Here is a 7,500-nt window from a genome sequence, read left to right as displayed (position 1 = left end):
ACACACACACAATGCTTGTTAGTAGATACGTTCACTGCTGGTTTGTCGTCGTCCATGGAATTTAATGACAAGAAGAAAAATACAGAATATCACTGCACCTATCCTTTAGCCAAGTAAGCAAGTTTCCAATCCAGCTACGAGCACATTCATGAGTTTTTAATCACGAGCGACATCATCCGAACCATAAATGAAGTTCTTAATATGAAATGAGATTAGAAGGGGATACGCCCACAGGAAAATCCAACAATATACTGTATGTAATATAATCACATAACTAGAATAGAATAGAAGAAATGCTGTCGTTCGCATCTAGTGCTCGACAAGAAAGTGACTAAGCGTATTTCCCCAAATTACACAAAGAAAGAATTTACAAATATTAAAAGTAAGGCTATAAGGCTATAAATAAGTGCTGGACTTATTATATATGACTTTAGTATAGAGTGAGTATGTTTTACTATTCTGAATATGTGACACGCACAAAAACAGTTAAAAGTAATGTTATTTCCGATTATCATCACAAAGTCGCCTCGTGTTGTTCTGAGCTGCAGCGATGGGAAAGGAGCGTAAACTGTCAGGAATCCTGTTGGGAATGAAATCATCTTTGCACAATTAACATGCAGCTATCATCATCATTATGTATTTAGCGTCATCTCTCTGTTTTTAGTCCTAAAATGTTTTACTTCTGGTTCAACCATTTAAAGCACTTTGAAACTTTATTTTGAAAAGTGCTGTATGAATAACGTTTCTTCTTCTTCTTCTTCTACTTCTTCTTCTTCTTCTTCTTCTTATTATTATTATTATTATTATTATTATTTGTAAGAAGCTCTGCTATAAACCCAGATGGAAAGTCTAAACAACATAATGATTCTACTGACCTAAAGATCTATTTCTCTGTATTATTTGTCACTTTATTATAAACTCTGTACTTTTGTCCCTGTCAGGATCCTGTAGGAATGATGAGTCCATTTTTCCAGCGATCTGATTGGTCAGCAGTCGGGCTGTTAGCAGGTTTTGTTCTGATCCTCTGAACTTACTGTGCTCCGGAGCAGTTGAGCCACGCAGCTAAACTACAGCAATAAATATTAAATCAGAGGATGCAGCTGAAATGCCCAGCAGGCCGTTTGTTTTCTTCCAAATAAGAGTTTTAAGAAGCTGATAAAAGCTCCATTGATTTCTTAGATCTGCCTGCAGAGTCGACACAAACTTTTACAAATTGAACAAGAGATCATTTGCACCTGTTGACATTTCCTGTCTCTCTCTCTCGCTCGCTCGCTCTCTCTCCGTGTGGCCGATTATCTGATGAGTTCAGAGAGAAAACGCTGCAGTAGCAGCAGCAGCCGCCTCCTCAGCAGGAGCTCTGCTGCTGGAGGCAACAACAGTCCGCCGGCCGCTCAGGTCACAGTCAAGCTGTGAGTTCAGGACGACGCAAAAGCAAATATTCCTGTGACCAGAGAGGGCCAGGGGGCGAAGTGCTGAGAGAGCAGATAAAAGCAGAGCTGAGGACACAGATAGAGGGCATGTTTCTTCTTCTTTGGAGTCGGGAGGGGCTAGGCTTCGGTTGGGGGGAAGGTGACGGGAGCTGCTGCTTGAAAAACATGCCTTTTTTAGCCTCTGAGGGAGGATCTGTGCCTCTGCCTCCCTGACTGGAATTTGAAACGTGCACTTCCTGTGAGTCTGACAGAGGCCTGCTCAGGTTGGAAATTTGGGTGAACAAACTGCAAACAGGCCAGCAGCGCTATTTATTGTTTTAGATAGCAGACGGAGCGAGGACGCCACGTTTCCTGTGAATACAGTGAAGTCAGAAATGACTTCCAGAGGAAAAAGTGTTGAAATATGTTACTGGGGGACAGTTAATGTTTTTTTTTCCTCTTTTCCTCACTTGTGAGGTTTTTATGTGGAGAAGTTTTCCGTTTCAGTGAATGCTACTTGGATAAATAAATATAGCGTGAAAAACCCCTGTGTACAAGAAAACATAAAGGTGATGGACAAATAACACGAATAAATACCTGAGAATATGATGCAATCCAAAACAATACCTCTGCAAGAAGCTTTGTGAAGCTGCTGTAGCGCTCTGAGTCTCTTCATCCCCGGATTCACAACTGCACCCACCTTTATAAATTCACGTTTTCTTTATGAACTCGTGTTGTGAGTCCGTGACATGAAACATCTAAACCAGGTGGACTTCAGTCGTGCAGAGAACCGCTAAAAGGCAATCGAGATGGCCACTGAGATATTTCAAACAATCCGAGGGTGTGGAATTGAGCCGATTTCAGGACATTTCTTGTCACATGAGAATCGTTCCCATCTCTACCATCCACCCCACATGAATGTGGCGGAGACGCCCTGTCCAGTTCTCCATGATCCGTTGCCAAGCACTGAAGCGCTTGGCAGCTATAATTGCTTTTAAGTCCTTAAATGTGGCAACTTAGTGGCCGACAGCAGAAATTGGTTTGAGTCTAATAACAATAAATGTTATTAAAACATTTATTTGTTGTTGTCGTTAAAACATAATGATGCGTCCCCGTCTGAAGGCAGCCTGATGAGGTGCTGCAGTGCCGCTGCCTGCAGATACTGTACATCTGCAGCTCATCGGTATTCACCGCCACCATCTGTCCTCCATGTTTGATCCAGTCTACTGTTAGCGCCTCAGCTCATTGACTCAGTGATCAGTCAGCTGTTTAATGTGTGTACAGCCGAGGCCGTCCTCACACCGCAGCATCCCAACTCCATTCTCTTAAGTGTTTATTTAAGGATTAAGTTGACCGAGAGCACAGTAACGGCCTGCAGCGGTGATTTACACCCTCACGAGCAGTCAGAGCTCTGCCGTCTCCATCAGGTGGAGAACTTCCTGGTCCAGTCTGAATTGGGAGATTTGAACCGAGGCGCCATAAATTCACTCCACTAAACACCAGGCTGCTGTCATCAAGTGCAGCACTGGTGACCATTATACACAGTAGATAGACTGGCTAACAGGCCGTGCTGATGATAGTGCGCGCACACACAGGACCGTGGTTGAAATGAACCTGCTCAGAGGGCTTCCTGGGCTCCCTGCTCCTCGTGTCAGTTGATATTGTGCTTTAGTGTTGCATGTTTGCAAACACATTTTCAATCAAATTTCCCCAAGTTGATACACAGTAAGTCGGGAGGTTTTACTTGGCGGTTGCCGGTGGTGGAAGAAGCATTCAGATCTTTTACTAAAGTAAAAGTAGTAATAACACAGTTCGTAACGTCACGGTCCGCTAGCTGTCCGTTCAGAGTGAGCGCTGAAAAACCCTCCGGTGTTCGTGCTCAGCCCCGGCTCTGAGAACGGGAAACTAAGAAAGAGGCTCGGACCGAGCCGCACAGCGCTGTTCCAGCCGTGATCTGTGCGTCAGGTGACGTTAAACGACTTGCCCGCGGACGTTCAGCTGACTCTCTAGTTTGCCAGGATCTGCTGCTGTTGTGATGTTAGCTGTAGCAGCAGGAGAGTTGTGAGCGTTGTGAGTTGTGGAAAAACATTTTGCGCTCTCTGTGTTACGTTTAACTGACTGCGGAAAAGTGGCAGTTTGATTTACTTCTGGCAGCACACACATTACATCATTTCCTGTTAGTATAGCATGGTAAAGTTATATATGTATATTAACAAAAGCAAAAACAGAATACGGTGACAGTCGGTGTGTAGTAAATACTGTATACTATTAATATGGAATCTAATACAACAAAACACACTGGTAACAGCACTGCATGAGCAATACACACATCTGAGTGTGTACAAGCTCTTAAATGCAAAACGCAAACCAACACACATAAATCTCATAACTACTCTGTGGCTCCCAAAGTCACAATAAACAATACAATCAAGTCTGGAAGTATGAAGAGCTTCATGCACATTTTAAAACACACACACACACACACACATGCACAAACACACGCACACACACGCGTCATCTATCTAAATAGCTTGCGAGCACACTTAAAGATGGTAATCTTTTTAATTGCTCAAGCTGTTGACTTATGCACACACATTAGTGAAGTGCCATCGTGTTTATCAGTGTTCTTGCCCCCTGGTGTTGAACAGTGTAAATTTATGTCTGCTGTTGCTCCCAATTCATTAGTGCTCAATATATTATCACTCGGCTATTCACTGCATCTGAGCCACAACAATTTATTACAGCATGTACAAGGAGCTCTGACATCATCGCCGAGGAGATACCAGCTGTGTTCGAGGGAGAGGAAATGACATCGTTATTATTTAGAAAAGTGCGTGCTGCTCCTGTGCACAAGGTTTATGATCTTTAAGAAACTAAGCAAATGCTAATTACACGACGTAACTGGGCTGACAGACAGACATAAAGGATCAATAATAGTTTTGATTGATGATTTTTTTCCCCCTAAATGTCAGAAGTCTTCATGTGTTAACGCACATTTCTATCATCAAAATGTTTCTTTAATGGAGCTGCTTTATGTCATCATTTTTCACATCAACCCCGGTAATCAATTACTCATTACATATTACTCTTTGAAAAAGTAATGACATTACTTTACTAATTCCTCTTCAGCAATAGCAATTAGTTATAACACTTGTTACTTACTTTCCTTACTCATCACGGCTCCGTCAAACAACTCCAAATCCTTCACAACACATGTCAAACATTCTGTATTTAACGTGTAGATATAGGCATTAGAGACAACAAGCATTCAGTTTACAGGCTCCAGTTATTTACTGAGCGTCAGCAGCTAGCTAAATGTTAGCCCCGGTGACTGCAGCACAAATGTCCCATCCTCACAAGCTGCAGGGTTCACATATCCTCAGCCAGTGGCACACAGCAGCAGCCAACATCAGTGTTGCAGGTTCAGCATCTGGTGGAAAGACTGAGTCCAGGAGAGTGGAGGCTGTTAGAGCAGCACATTAAACGATCACATATGGGTTTGGGTGTCCACATACTTTTGGCCAAATAGCGTACTTTGCTGCCCTGCTGTGAGAACTTTAGGAGTGAGGCAAGCGAGAGGAAAGCGAGTGCAGTGAGTCTGGGTGATCGACAGCTCACCTGACACATCTGAACCTCTCTGATGCCACATCAGGTTCAAACAGCGTGTAACGTGACCTCCAGCTGAGAAGGACATGTCCAAAACACAAACAAACTCAGGAAACACATCGCGGTGTCAGAGGACATCGGGTGTTTGCTGTGTGGTTTAAAGAAATGTGTAATTTTCCTCCTCTCCTTTCTCGATCAGACCGAAGAGAAACTAAGAACAAGTGAATCTGTCGCAGTAAACATGAAGAACCTTTGGGGCATCTGTGTGAGCAGAAATGAAATTAAATGAGTGTAAATGTTATAAACTCAATTTACCTTCAGCGTTCTTCAGTTGTTGGGAGAAAATGTAACGGTAAGTCAACTCTACAGGAGCACATCTGTGTTTTAACATGTTTCAGCCCATAAATCACACACAGCTAATGAGACTCAAACTGTGTCAGATTTTTGAAAGAAAGAAATTTGAATAATAAAATGGAAAATGAGAACAGAAAATCCCACATATATGTTAGGTTTGTACTGTTCTACGAGAGATGCTTAGGCCATGTTTAAATTTTGAAAGGAAAAATGAAATCAGTTAAATGAGCTTGATGCAGAAAATAAGATATAAAACCTTTAACACCTGAAACTGGACGCACCTGCTGCCACCTCCTTTGCTCCACGAGTCTGATCCTGCGGTACAGAGCAGACTCACGTCCGCCTGCAGCCCTCGGCCCGCCTCGCAGGCGTTTTCTAAATGAGCCAAAATGAACAAGAAGCAGAAACAGAGTTGATTGCCTCCATTACAGCTCCAGTCATCTGCTGCAGTTGGGGCCAATCTGGGAGTTCCTCGACTGTCTTCGCTGCCAAATCCTTTTCAGTGGGGGTCGGGGAGCAGCAGGGAGGGGAAGTGATGAAATGGGTAGATAGTAATAATATAATACAAATAATAGCTTTATTTGTATAGCACTTTTTAATACAGATGAACTGCTTTACAACAATCAAACATTAAAAGCTTTTGTATAGAAATGTGTCTTAAGAGAGATGAAACGGGGGCGGACTCTGCAGGCCTGACCCTGTCTCCTCTGGTTTTCAGCCTAGACCTTAGAATGGCTGGCAACGCCCTACCAGAGGATCTCAGTCTGCGTCCTGGCTCATTGGGGGGGTAAGGTCAGACATATAGGAAGGGGCCAGCCCATGCCTGGCCTTTAAAGTAATTAAAATCATTTTAAAAATATATTCTAAAATAAACAGGCAGCCAGTTCAAGGAAACAGCTGTGATATGGTCACATGTTCTGGATTGACTTAAAAGCCGAGCTGCAGCATTTTGGACTAACTGTAGGCGGGGGGGGGCTGATTTCCGACTGAGACGGGTGTACAGGGAGTTACAGTAGTCGAGGCGGGAGGACGTCATGGAAGCAGGTTGCTGGTTCATCTTGTGTGTAAACAGGAGAGTGCACGGCGGTCAGTGTTTCTGCGCCCGACACACTGACAGCTTTCACATCCGTCACATCTCACTGCTGCCGGCTGGAGACGCCCGAACCTCCAGCGCTGCTCTGCTTTGTTTTCCCACTTGAATTTAAAGTCCACGTGGTTCGACGTCAGTGACGCCATTGAAAGGATGAAACCCGTGCAGAACCCGTCCTCGTTAACACAGTTCATACACAGGATTAGAATTACATCAGTGTGCAAAATCATCATCATCACTTTTAAACTTCAGCTTTAAAAAGAAGCTCCACTTGCTCATTTCTGTCACAACAAGTGTGACGTTTGCATTTTTTAGTTTTTAATTTTCACACATATACAACTGTGGAGTCACAGGAGCATCTGTAAAAGAATAAGAAAATAAATGTGGAAATAAAAAGAGGAATAACAAAATATGACATGATAATTTCAATATATTTATATATTTAAAAAAATATGTATGTATTTCATTTTTGCATATACATGACTATTTTTTTCTGTATATTTTTTAAAGTGATTCAAACCACATTCGCACTGCGCATGCGTTACTTCCTGTTTCGATTTGAAACCATCTTTCAGGGGCTTTAAACTTCAGAGTTGACCTTTCATTTTTTGAATTTTGGAAATTGTAATTCATTCTCAGTTAACTGAGGGCTTTTGTTTGCGTCCCAGAGCCGTAAACCAGGTTACTTCTCCTTCCTGGATCCGTTCTCCCCGGCTGTCTGGCTCTTCATGCTGTTGGCCTACCTCGCCGTCAGCTGCGTCCTCTTCCTCGCCGCCAGGTAACACACCTGCCACTCTGTGTGTGTGTGTGTGTGTGTGTGTGTGTGCTGACTCTCTCTCTCTTCCTGCCTGTGATTTTGTCGTTCGCGCAAACGGCTGACTGTTTTACACTCGAGCATCTAAACACAGTCATTATGTTGTTTTGTGTCTAAAGTGTGAATTATCTCTCTCTGTGTCTCTCACCCTTTTCCTGTCTCTTACCTCGACACTTTAACTCTAAGACAAACACATTTCCCATCTCAGCTGTCTGCTGCTTACATGA

The 7,500-nt window shown here is 43.1% G+C and overlaps 1 pseudogene; it reads left to right on the top strand.

Annotated features, from left to right (window-relative positions):
• Positions 1–7,500, top strand: part of LOC122864478 — a 94,682-nt pseudogene that overhangs the window by 66,032 nt on the left and 21,150 nt on the right.

Source organism: Siniperca chuatsi, linkage group LG17 (assembly GCF_020085105.1).
Source record: "Siniperca chuatsi isolate FFG_IHB_CAS linkage group LG17, ASM2008510v1, whole genome shotgun sequence".
In the NCBI taxonomy this organism is placed as follows: domain Eukaryota; kingdom Metazoa; phylum Chordata; class Actinopteri; order Centrarchiformes; family Sinipercidae; genus Siniperca; species Siniperca chuatsi.
Note: the sequence above shows the minus strand (reverse complement) of the source record. Positions and strands in the feature narration are given on the sequence as shown.